Source organism: Equus asinus, chromosome 14 (genome assembly GCF_041296235.1).
Source record: "Equus asinus isolate D_3611 breed Donkey chromosome 14, EquAss-T2T_v2, whole genome shotgun sequence".
Classification (NCBI taxonomy): Eukaryota; Metazoa; Chordata; class Mammalia; order Perissodactyla; family Equidae; genus Equus; species Equus asinus.
In genome coordinates this window covers 39615610-39628285 of record NC_091803.1, presented here as the reverse complement: position 1 = coordinate 39628285, position 12676 = coordinate 39615610, and the positions used below count along the sequence as shown (strand labels likewise).

Below are 12676 nucleotides of genomic sequence, written 5' to 3'. Positions count from 1 at the left end.
GTGTTCACCACCAAAAGTCTAGTTTCTATCCAGGGAATTTGTTGCGTTAAATAACTGAGGAGTTCAGAGCTAGGTGAGCAGTGGTCCCAGGCTGCTCCTCCTCCCAGCTGTGGTTAAGAGAGAGAAGAAGACTGTCCAACATGGCCAGCAGGATCCCCAAGGTTCACCCTGATTGAACCAGCTCAGTTTGTTGACCAGTCTTGAAGCAGTCACCATGGCCTCGAGGGCAGGATATGCTGATTGACCTAAGTTGTTTACTGCTCACTCTGGCATCAAGGCCTGGGGCTCATTCCACACAGATCTCCTGTGGGACGATTTCCCAGGAGGGGACTGGATGTTGGGCAGCGAGCAGCCACGGTCCACCCCTTTATCCTGCTTCCTCCTTTCCTTGGGGAAGAAACAGAAGCTCAGAGCAGAGAAATGACTTGCCTGCTGCCACTCAGCACGTTGGAAACAGCCAGGCTGTGGGTCTAGGACTGTGCCCCCTCGCTGCTTTGACTCAACTCCAGAAACGTTGTCTCAAAAAGTCATCCGTTTCAAAGGGGGTCTGGGGAACATTGTACTTTGGGAGCTGTGATTATAAAACAGATGTAAAATGCACTGTGCCTGGCATTTTTAATTAGCAAAACTTCATCATTTATTGCTTATTGATAGAAGACAGATTGGAAATTAGGCACATTTCTCTCTGGCAGGACTGCTTCTTGTGTCTTATCTCTGTGGGGAACGGTTCAGGGCTCTAATTGAGGGGTTTGGTGATTGGCTTCCTAAGTCATCAATGCCAGCAAGTGGGAGCTGCCTGGTGGTGATGAGGCCATTGTTTAGCTGGTTGTGGGAGGCACTGGGGTGTGTGTGGGGCGGGGCTGTTAACTTTTCCATGTATTTCCGGAAGGCGCTGTTTCAGGGTTACTGCTAGTCTTCAGTGTTGAAAATCACAGAGCAAGTTGTCCAGGGGACAGGTTCCAAAATGTACCTTTTTAGTGTTTGAGGACAGAGAGCTCAGCTCCGAGACTTCTTTCTTACTCTCCGCTATCAGTGCCATAATCTTCTACTCTTACAGAATGGACTCCTCAGGCTAATCGACTGTCTGAACTGTTCTGTGGAATTTATTTACCCATCCATCCTCGCACCCATCTTGCATTTCCAAGAGTTGATAGCAGAGTGGATCTGGTTGTTGAGTGAATTTAGGAATGATTTGTACCTGTAGTCATCACGGTCATCATTGAAGAACATTCTTCCAGCCATCCCCTACCCCCAGGCTTCTGACGTGCCCTCCCTATGGTGAATAACACCCTGACGCTACCTCATTCATTCCTTCAGGAAGTGCTTCCTGAGTCCTCCCCTGGGCCAGGCGCTGGGATGCAATATACCAGACTCTGTATTTTCATTCTTTCACTTAATCCATTACCAAGCCTTGTTGTTATTGTTCGTGCCGTCGAGGTGATTTCAACTCCTCGTGACCCCGTGTACAGCAGAGTGGGCCCTTGCCCAGTCTTTTTGTGCCGCCTTCCGGCGCTACATCAGACAATGCTCTGTCGCTATTTACAGGGTTTTCATGGCCATTTTCTTCAGAAGTGGGTGGCCAGGTCCTTCTTGCTAGTCTGTCTTAGTGTGGAAGTTCCAGTGAAATCAATCCACCGTGGGTGACCCAGCAGGTATTTGAAATACTGGTGGCATAGCTTTCAGCATCCCAGCAAACAGTATGACAACCCACAGATGGGCGGTGTGGTTCCCTCACTGGGGCACAAACCGGGGGCTGTGGCAGTGAGAGCACCGAATCTTAACCACTGGACCACGAGGCTGGCTGCAATAAGCACAGCAGGGAAGAATTATTTGCCCACTTTGTAACTGAGAGACGTGAGGCTTGGAGAAGTCCAGTGCCTTTTGGGGTAGCAAAGTCAGTGCAAGCCCAGCCCTGGCTAACCCCACAGCCATGCTCTTTGGAGATGGTGTTATAGCCCAGTATAGACTCTGGACCCCACACTGCCTGGTTCCACTCCCAGATCTGCAACTCACATGTGTTGGGAGGCATGGCAGCAAGATGGACAGTGTTCTCCAGGACTGATGGATGTGCAGTTTCCTGGATCCAAGCCTTGCCAGCCTCTGACCAGCTGTGGGTATGAGGAGTGAGAGGCACGCCAGACCTTCTGGAAGCATAAGATCTGTCTCCAAACCCAGCCCAACATACCTGGCCTTGCTGCATCCATGCAGGGGCCACCCCAGCTGGGCCAGATGTACTCATCAGTGGCAGAGCTCTGCGGTGGGACGGGCTGCACAGTGGGTCTCTCTGGGCATTAACAAGTCCTCACTCCTCACCCAGACTCCCCAGGCTAGTACTTCCTGGTCCATGTATATTCCTGAATCCTGGAACCACGACCAAGGTCGTTCTTATCAGCCCCTGGGACCTCTATGACTCCCCCTGGGCCTTAGCATGCCCGTGCCATCTCTGGATCATCAGCTGTGGCTGCACTGAGCCCTGGCGTTTCAGGTGCTCCTCTACACGCTTTCCACAGCTGTCTCATTTCCTCCTCGCAACAACCCATGAGGGAGACGATGGAATTACATTTACACAAAAGGAAGTGGAGGCCCAGAGAAGTTGAGACTCTTGCCAAGCTCACTCTGCTAGGAAGAGGAAACCCAGGATTTGAATCCGGGTGGCTGGCTCTCCAGTCCGTGCTTTCGTGGCTTCTGCTCTGCCCCCGACTCAGTCCCCAGCCCACCGGCCGCCAGATCGCTGTTCCCTGAAGCAGCTGTGGTGCTGCCGCTGACATTGGGGTCCTTGGCAAAATGTCATTCAAGAAAATTGGGCTGCTAAAAAAAACACAAAACCTTGAAAATACAGGGAACAGAAAATCCAGGGATCCATTTTCGGCCTGGGATAGATCCCTCCTAACACGTGGCAGATGCAAATGTGAGCTGAGTGTTAACAAGAAAAGAGTTGAAGGGTGAGAAGAAAATAAAAGACCTCTGTTCCAGCGGGGAGGCCAGAGCGAGTGGAGAGTAACACCTGGGTTTCTATTCCCACCATCGAGAAGCCAAGTCAGCGGTTCAGTCTCGGGGCCTTAGCCCCGATGGCGAGGGAGGTTGGGCAACGACAGTTCCCTTTGTTCCTCTGGGCACGACTGAACAGGTCTAGAAAACATGGGGGCCAGGAGAGAGCTGACAGCTTACTCTACTGTCCCATTCTCCCTGGTGGGGCCAGTGCGGCTCTGCTCTGAATAGCTGGCGAGCGGGCCTTGGGAGGTCCCCGGGAGAGATTGCAAGAGACGGTGCATTCCCAGTAGTGGAAGATGGGTTCTGATCACAAGTGAGCTGAAGGGAGACTGCTGAAGGTCGGGAGCCGTCGGCGTGCCCCTTCCTGTTGTCTTTTCGGTGCAGGCAGCTGAGAGGAAGGGTGTGGGACCAGAGGGTGAGACGTAATAACAGGGCGGGTGTGCTGGCGTTTACCAACGTGACCTTGCAGAGGTCATGGTGGGCGGGTGCTGGCCCCATTTCATAGACGAGGAAACCGAGGTGCAAGGTTTCATGGCTGATAAGTGGTGAGGCCCGGGCCTGCCTGACCTTAGGACGTCAGCAGCCAAAACTAACCAATAAAGAGCTTCTTGAGAAAAACACCCCTCCACCCACCCCAGGCGCTGGAAGCAGCCTGCAGGAGGTGGCTCTCTTGCTCGTTAAGTGGTAGAAATTAAATCTCTGGGAAGAGTCCTGGGGGGAAGCATTCCAGACTCCCGCTCTGTTGGCACATTAGCAGTGCCTGCTCCTCTGCAGCTGTAATCACTGCACTTGTAGTGGCAAAAATACAGCCCAGACGTGTGGTTAGCAGCAAACGGCCCAGGCGTACACAGCCTCCGATCGCCCCAGTGTCTTCATTTCCCGTTACAAGAAGCCGCTTTTCGGAGATGCTGCCTTTTGGAGTCATCTGCCCATCTTTACGGATTCCTTCCTTCCTTCAGAGATGAGCCTGGGGTGTTTGGCACCAGGTGTAGTAGAAAGAACACAGCTTGGGATTCAGCCAAACCTGGCTTTGACTTCTTGCTGGGTCCATGGACACATCACTTAGCCTCTCTGAGCCTCTTATAATAAGAAGAGGGGACAGGTAAATACTCCTACTAAAAGGTTGCTCCAAGGATTTCATGAATGAATGTAAATAAATGCCTGGATCCGTAAATGTGTTTCTTATTCCCCTCCATCATGACCTGGGGTCTCACTTTATTTTCAAGCCACTGAAACTCATTTCCTGAAGCCATGAAACTCAAACATTCATTCCTCCCCACCAAGAAGAATGAAGTGTTTCCCTGAAGTGACTGATAAGTTTTCTACAATCTGTTCAGCCATCAGTTAGAGCAGGAGTTGGCAAACTTGTTCCATAAATGCCCATTTTACGTGTTGTGGGTCATACTATCTCTGTCACAATTAGTCAACTTTACTGAGACAGTGTGAAAGCAGCTGTAGATGATACACAAATGTCATACAAGACTCACTGTGTTCCAGCGAAAACAAAACAGACTGGTTACAAAATCAGGCTGGATTTGGCCTGTGGGCCATAGCTTGCCAACCCCTGACTTAGAATATGGGGAGGTGCTGGGTTTAGGGACTGGAAGCGCAAAAATGAATGAGGCATAGTCTGCCCTGGGGGGTTTTCCCCAGTGACACGCCTACCCTCGCAGGCTCAGGTGGGGTGTTCTGTTTGCAAGGTGACAGCATTTGGGGTGACAGACGTGGCAGGTGCCTTCTGTTGTCCCTGCAGTCTGATGTCTCCAGCAGGTCAACCCGGAGGTACCCAGGTCTGCTCCTGTCTTCAATGAGATCCTCAGACCTGCTGCTTACACATCCTGGTGCCATTTAATGTGATTAAATGCACCCTGGCTGGTTTCTCAGTGACAGTTTTAGTTGTGTTTGCAGTGTGTCTAAGGAAATCCTGCATTCACTCTCCAATTATGCTACAGTACTAGCGAGAGCAGCTTTGGATTCTAGAGTTTGCACAACCCGGCCTTTCTTTGGTATCTTCTGGTTGCTCTGTGCCTCAGTTTCTCTGGCTGTTCAATGGGAGTTAAGGATGAAATGAGAGTGATTGAGGCATTTCATTCAGTATTTTCTAAACTATTTTTCTTTTTAAATAAATGGTGCTCATATGACCATTCTTTAAGAGGAGCTTTTCCTTGGAAACTCCATATGGGAAATGGATCAAAGTAGAGCCTGCTCTTGCTGGAGAAGGGCACTGGCGTGGGGGGGGAGGGGCTTCTGGCCACTGAGCTCTCGATGCAGTACCAGAAACCCTGGGGACCTTTCAGGAGCAGGTCAGAACCCCTGATGGGGTGCAAGGCAGCAGAAGCCTGCAGCCAGCAGACCCAGCCCCCGTGAGGTGGTTACTTCACTCCTCAGGCCTCAGTTTCCTCATCTGTAGCAGCAGCAAGTTTGCATTAGTTGAATGCTTTCAGCTATTGTTATAAGCCTAAGTCTTTTGCTAGAGATTGGCTGAAAATTCTTAAGAATAGCTTTATATTAGTAATTTAAGCCTAGAGAAACTGTAGACAGTTGTTGATTTGTACTTTTCTTACATGTAAGCCTTAAAAAGATCTGTTGATGAAAAGGTGATGGGCACAGTTGTGATGGTGCGTGCGTGTGTGTGTGTGTGTGTGTGTGTGTGTGTGTGTGTGTGTGTCCGCACGCATGCGCAGCAGCCTCCTGGCTCTTCCCTCTGGCCTGCCTCCCAATCTCTGCTCTGCAGCCAGAGTGACTTGGTAAAATGTGAGCTTGCGCCGTCTCTCCCTTGCTTAACTCCTTTCCGTGGCTTCCCACCATTTGAACCAAGACCAGAGTCCTGCTGTTTTCCTTCGTGCTTCAGCCTCAGCTCCATCCATCCTCCCTCCAAGCCACTTTCCCTCATCCCCCTCCCAGAGGCCATGGTTATCCTGGTTCTTCTCCATGGACCTTTTGTGCTGTAATTGGGTAATTAATTGTGTTGATCGGTTGTTTAAAGACTGTCTCCTCTGATGGGTTGTGTGCTCTGTGAGCCCCAGGGCTTCATCTCTTCTGTTCACTGCCGCCTCCTTGGTACCTAGAGTGTCTAGCCCATAGGAAGAACTTAGCATGAATTTGTGGACTAAACGTCTGAATAACTGGAGAGTGTGTGCATCTGTGCAATGGAGCGGTTGGCCCTTCACTCATGAATGAGGGCAGCTGAGCCCCAAACTGCCTGTCTGTTCTATCCAACACCCTTGAACTCTTTCATGAGTAATGAGTCACTGCCAGTTAGCAAGCACCTGTTCTCTGCCAGGCTCTGGGCAGGGGTGGCTCTCTCAGGATCCTCTTGAAGCCTCAACAACCCCACCAGGGCTGCTTCTATTGCCCCATTTTACAGGAGGAAGGGGAGGCCCAGAGAGGTACAGTGGCCTGTTCCAGACCACACAGCTAAGTCAGAGCTCGATCCCAGCCCACCTAAGTCCCAATCCAGTCCTTTCTTAAAAATTAAAGTATTTAGAATGAGGAAAGAGATCACGACATGTTGTCATTTTTAAAGAGCTGATAATACTGCCAGTATCCCAGAATCCAGAAAAACACAATAGTTTTATTAATTAACCATCCGGCACACTAGTACAATACTTTTTCTCCTACATTTTTAAATTGTCTATTCTGATAGCCTCTTTATAAGACAGTGATAGTCATATTTTCTATGCAGAGAATGGAAAGATAATTCAGTCGTTCTTCTACATGATTGATCAAAACTTTTTTCCAACATTCTATTGGAACATTTTAAAACAGTTATATGAAAGAATTTCACAGTGAAGACCTGTATATCCACCACCTGGAGTGTACCCTTAACATTTTACTATACTTGCTTTATCATCTTCTCATTCATCCCTCCCTTTATATACCCATCAATTCATCCTTTTTTTTGATGACTTTCAAGCTAAATTCCAGGTGTTAGTGCCTCTTTCTTCCAAAATACTTCAGTGTGCATGTTATTGACTGCAGTTCAAAATTTTTTATGTTTTTTTTTCTTTTGTGGTTAGGTTTACATACAGTGAAATGCCCACATCTTAATTGTATGCTCTGTGAATTTTGACAAGTGCATATACCTGTGCAGTCCAAATGCCTATCAAGATACAGACCTTTACCATCATGCCAGAATGTTCCTTCAAGCCCCTTGCCAGTCACTCCCCTCACCACTCTCTCAGAGGCAGTCTCTGTCCTGTTTTTCCCCCATCATAGATATAATACTTTTCTCTTTTAATTTAAAATTTCAAGGTTGTTACGTTTATTTCTGGAAGGGTGACAATTCATGTGCGTGGTAAAGGTTTATAAGGTATAAAGTTTTACAGTAAAAATAAATCTTCCTTTTGCGTCTGACCCTTGTTTCTCACTGCCCTTCCCTCAAGGGCGTCCACAGTTGGCAGTTTCTTGTGTCTTTCTAGAAATGGTTAATGCAGATCCAAGCATATAGGTACTTCTGTCTCCCAACTTCTTCATGAAAATGGTAGCTTACCTGACACGTGGTTTAGTGTCTTGCGTTTGTCGTTTGACATTGTATCTCAGAGGTCATTCCCTGTGGGCAGAGGTGATCTATGCTGTTCTTTTAGTAGTTGTACAGTCTGGCTCTGACTGTTCCAATATTTTATGTAACCATTTCATTACTTGTTTCCAGGCGTTTATTGCCATAAATGGTGTTGCAGTGAATGTCCTTGTATACATGGTAGTACATATGTTGTCCATGTATTTTCATTACTTGCAAAGAAACTAGATGTCTGTTCTTAATAAATTAGATAATTTTCTCAGGCCCCTTCCCTTTCGTCTTTCAGCCATCCATTCACCTGTCTATCCATTTGTACATCCATACATCTGTCCATCGATGGGGACATTCATTGAGCAATCAGTATGTGCCTGAACACTGTCTTGGGCTCTAAGAATATTGTGCTCGAGACCTTCATAGTCTCTTGGGAAAAACAGATACATCAAAAACATATTCCTAGAAGTGTGATCGTATCCATATGTGTAGGCTTCAGGGCTACCCAAAGGATAGAATGAAAACTCACTAAAGCTCCCATTTGCCAGTTCTTTGCTCCCAAAAGAGAGTCTTTGACCTCCTGATTTGAAACCACACGTGGATATGATGCCTCTCCTTGTATATATGTGAAACAAAAGAACAAGCTAACAAACAGATAAACACAGAACCCTGAAAGTGCTCCAGACCTGGCCAACTGCCTCCTGGAGGTGAGGAAAGCCCCGCTTTATGCTCAAAGCAGCAGGCCTGGGCCTGTCTGTGCCCTGGCTTGGCCACCAACCTGAAAGACAGAGCTGTGCCATGTCACATTTTGTTCCTTATTTAAAAATGAGATGAGAAAGCAGAGGTGTTGGTGGGATGGGAAGAAGTTGTCATTTTTGACAGTGCAAAGTGGGGGCTAATTGCTTAAAGGAAGGCTATTTGAAAAGAGGGAGGAATGAGAAAGTGACTCTGAAACATTAATTATGGGTGTCATTTCGTGATTGGGACAAAGATTTGTTTTGCTGTAATGTCTGCCTTTTTGCCATTTGAGCCGTGAATCTGAGAGCCCTGTAATTAGAAGACAGAGAACGTGATTCTCCTCCTTTGGTTCCCCTTAGCTCCAAACTAACTTACCTTGTCATGCACGAAGACTTCCAACTTGCTACAGAAGAGTTTAAAAATTGATTGATGTTTCAGTGTGGAAGTATAGGTTCCCTCCCTTCCTTCGTTCCTCTTTCTTTCATCCCTCCCTCCCTTCCTCCCTATTTGAATACCCATTTATTCAACCCTTCTCTGTAGGGTCAGGGAGAAGCAGGAAGACAGCCATGCTGCTCATCACTTATTTACGCCTCGTGTTGAGGGTGAACCAAAGAGAGGGCGACATCCCAGAGGTGTGTCCTCCAAGACTCCCTGGGGCTTCCAGAGGGCACGAGGGATGATGGTGGCCAGTATCATCAGAAAGTTGACAGAATATCTGCCCCTCACGTTTTTTTACTGCTAAATATGAAGTAAAACCAGCTTGCTTGATGGTTCCTGTAAACCTCACATGCTATCCAGCACCAGTCTAGGTAGAGAACCTGAAAAGACAAAATTTTAAGCTGCTGACAAGTTTAGCCATCAGTTATCATCGTGCATTTGCTGTAGAGCCTGGCCTGACCTTCAAGATATGTTCCGCAGAGGTCAGAAGTTCACAGATTCTTTCTTTCAGCCAGCCTCCCTGGAACTCTTGCAGACACATAAGTATCTCCTGGCTTGCTGTTGCCAATAATGCCGCAGAATTAGAAGAGAAGCTCCAAAGCTGGAAGGATTTCAGAAATCACAGCTACTTACATTCATTGTCCAAAATGTTCCCTAAAAATCAGCATCCCTGAGGGGAAACCTATCTGTCAAGAAAATGCCTTCTTCTAAGAAACAATCGTTTTTGAAGAAATTCTTTGTTCTTATTATAAAGTGATGTCTGTCCTCAAAACCCCCACCTTGTCTTTTACTTGGGTCCTGGGCTCACCCTTCCCTTCCATTTTGTGGGGTGGACATAGTCAGAAGCTTCTTTCTGGTGAATGAGGTTCCCTGGGTATGAGCCCTGTTCACTTCCAGTCTGAAATAAGGCTGCGTTTAAAGGCCGTGGAAAGATGGGCGGAATGGTGCAGCTGGTCTCTGCATGGGCTGAGTCCCTCCTCCGATCTGCTTGCCTGATCCTCACCTCGTGTCTGAAGAACCTTCCCCAGACTCAGGTGTTGAGGAGGAAGCTCAGAAGAGAGGCCCAGAGCCACCCTCCGGCCCCGCCAGAGAAGGTGCTCGAGTCCCGGCTGCTCCCCTGGGTTCCAAGTGGAAGTGCCAAGGGGAGGGAGGGGCTGGCAGGAGGTGTGCCCTCAGAGCCTTCCTTTGCCCTTTTCCATCCCTGACGCAGGAAAGAGTTTGAAGTTCGCGTCTCCCGCATTCGGCCTTCTGCGTTCTAGCAAAATGTGTTTGGGGACGGGGGAGGAGTGGAAAGAATATTTTATTTACTTTACACAGTAATACAATGCACACTTAAATTAATGTGTAATATATATCTGTTTATGGTTACACACTTAGTGCCTCTTTGTTCTAGAAAGTTCAGAAAAGTTCAAATACATGCTACAAGCTCACCTGACCTCTCTCTCTGAGATAGCCCACTGTCATCTTTCGGATCGCTTTCATTCTAGTCTTGTTGATACACCGACACTGTAATTTAAATTTAGGAATCACGCATAGTGGGCATTTGCAGTTCATTGCAGCTTTATTTTAAACAGAGACCAGGAGCTTCTTTCTATGCCGTTAAAAATTTATCAAAAGCACTCTTTTGATGGGATAATAAATTTTATTTAAATTTCTAATTGGTAGTATATTATTTCAAAATTCAAATGATATAAAAGCCTGTTCACTCTATGGCCTTGCTCCCAATGCCATGCACCAGCTGCCCGGGCCCCTGGCCCCAGTGCCCACAAAGTCCCCTTTTTATTGGTGTCTTGCATTTCACTGCCATGGCTTCTTGATGCAACAGCAAACAAATACAATTTGATATACTTAATTCTGCATTTTTGCGCACAAGGTAGTGTAGAGACCCACCACCTGCACTCAGCTTTTGCTTTCACTCGACGATCTGTCTTGGGGATCTTTTTAGAACAGCACATGGAAAGTGATCTCATTCTTCAAAAGCACGTTTAAACTTTTTTAAAGCAATTCCTTCAAAAAATACATTTAAAAAAAAATCTTATGGACAGATAGCAAATGAAAAATAAGCTGCTTTTCCTCCCCAGTCTCACTCCTAATCTATTATCGATAACAGCCACTGTTACTATTTTCTTACATAGTTTTCCAGCGTTATTTTTGTGCTTGCACCCTCACAAGTGTGTGTGTGACCCATTTTTTTTTAACCCAGCTATCTCACACGGACATGCCATAATTTCTTGACTCATTCCTCTACAGTTGGACTTTTTGCTTGCTTGCTTGCTTGTTTGTGTTTTCACTTGTCTAAGCAGTAGAAGTGATCTTTGATGTGAAGTTTGGTCGGTGTCTTTGTTTCCTCTGGGTGGATTCTGGGAGTGAGATTTCTGGGTCAAAGGATGAGGCTGTTTTGAGGGATCTTGGTGCACGCAGCCTCCTGGCTCCCCTAATAGATTACGCCGCCTCTCCTCCCAGCAGCCCCAGGAATGCGTTGGTCATGGTAGCAGCAGAGCCGCACCGAGCCCAGGCAGTGAGTTCCTGGTCTTTTGAAAGTGCGGCTCTCTCAAGCTGCTAGGCAGCTTTCTCCTGGTTGGGTTGGAAGGAATCTCTCAATAGCTGCTTCTTTGCAAAGTCTGCTGCCTGGAGGCCAGTTGAATTGCTGGGCTCCACAGCCTGTAAAGGGCTCAGGTTCGGTCATTCTCCCTCTGGGCTGCCGTGTATGGGGAGACAGACACCCCTTGGGTTGGCAGGACAGATTTTATGGCCGGTGTCAAGGATAACAGAAGATACCGCTCTTCTCAGTAATTGTCACATTGTTATTCCAGGGCACAGTCAGGTGTTGAGAACCTCCGCCTGCCAGGCACAGTCCCGCATACTCTGCGGGTGTTAACTCGTTTTGTCCTCAGAACGACCCTGAGAGTGTTACTACTGTGCACCCATTTTGCAGAGGCGGACCGTGCAACACAGAGAAGGCAATGATTTGCTCATGGCCACACAGTCAGGAAGAAGTGGAGCTGGGATCTGATCCTGAGCTGCATGGCCCAAGGACACGGGCTCTGTAACCACTGCGTTTATCTGCTTCCAAAGACCTTCTAATAGTGTCTTCCATCCCTCTGCAAAGGCAGAAGTTCTTCAAGTCTCACCCTCTCCTTTCACCTTTCAGCTGGCTTTTCTTGTTTGTTAAGGGTTTGTGGTAGAAAAGCCTTTGAAATTGGACAGACTTGGGTTTGTCTCCTACATGTATGACCTGGGACAAATTCTACAGCCTCCTTGAGCCTCAGTTTCCTCATCTATAAAGTGGGGGGCTAATGCCCACCCCCAGGGTTCTTCCCAAGATTGGTTAAGATAGTGGATAACATAGAAGCTCTGACAGGTGCCAAGTGTGAAATAATGTTCTCTCTCCCTCACTGCGCCCCACCCTCTGTGTTCCAGTTGGTTCCTCTTAGTTTTGATCCACACTCTTAGATTCTGGCCAGCTCGTATTGGATCAGATTACAAGAGGAAGCTCATTCTCTGGGCATGACAATGTCACTATTTATCGAGCATCTACTGGCGCTGGCCATTTTGCTCTTTGCTTTACATAATAATTGCCAGCATGCCAGGCAGTTTCATTTCTTTCACCCCGTCTTGTTCTCATCTGCCCTTCTGAGTCAGAAGAGGAAATCATGTTCTGTTGCCTTAAATCACTTGTACCTTATGAGGGAAAAGGATAGAGCCGTTTGGGGGCAGACATGGACCTTTTGTGTTTACATACTAGGTGTGTCTGTGTGTGTGATGTTCATCATGGTGACGATGGGTATTTTTTCCACTGTACATTTGATACCTTGCATCTCAGACCCTAGTTAGGTCTTTACAGCTCCCAATTTACATGCTTTTATCCATGCCCATGATTATCTGATAGGATTAACGGTCCTTCCCTGAAGATAATTGAGATCTCTCGTGGTGGCATATTTTTATCACCGTAACACCATCTCTAGCCATCCTTCCACAAAATCTCTTATTGTTTTCCAG

The 12676-nt window shown here is 47.3% G+C and overlaps 1 protein-coding gene across 15 annotated transcripts in view; it reads left to right on the top strand.

Moving 5' to 3' along the window:
* The window catches only part of SNX29 (sorting nexin 29), a 577711-nt gene that overhangs the window by 336518 nt on the left and 228517 nt on the right, over window positions 1-12676 (top strand). The gene's annotated exons all lie outside the window — the stretch shown is intronic.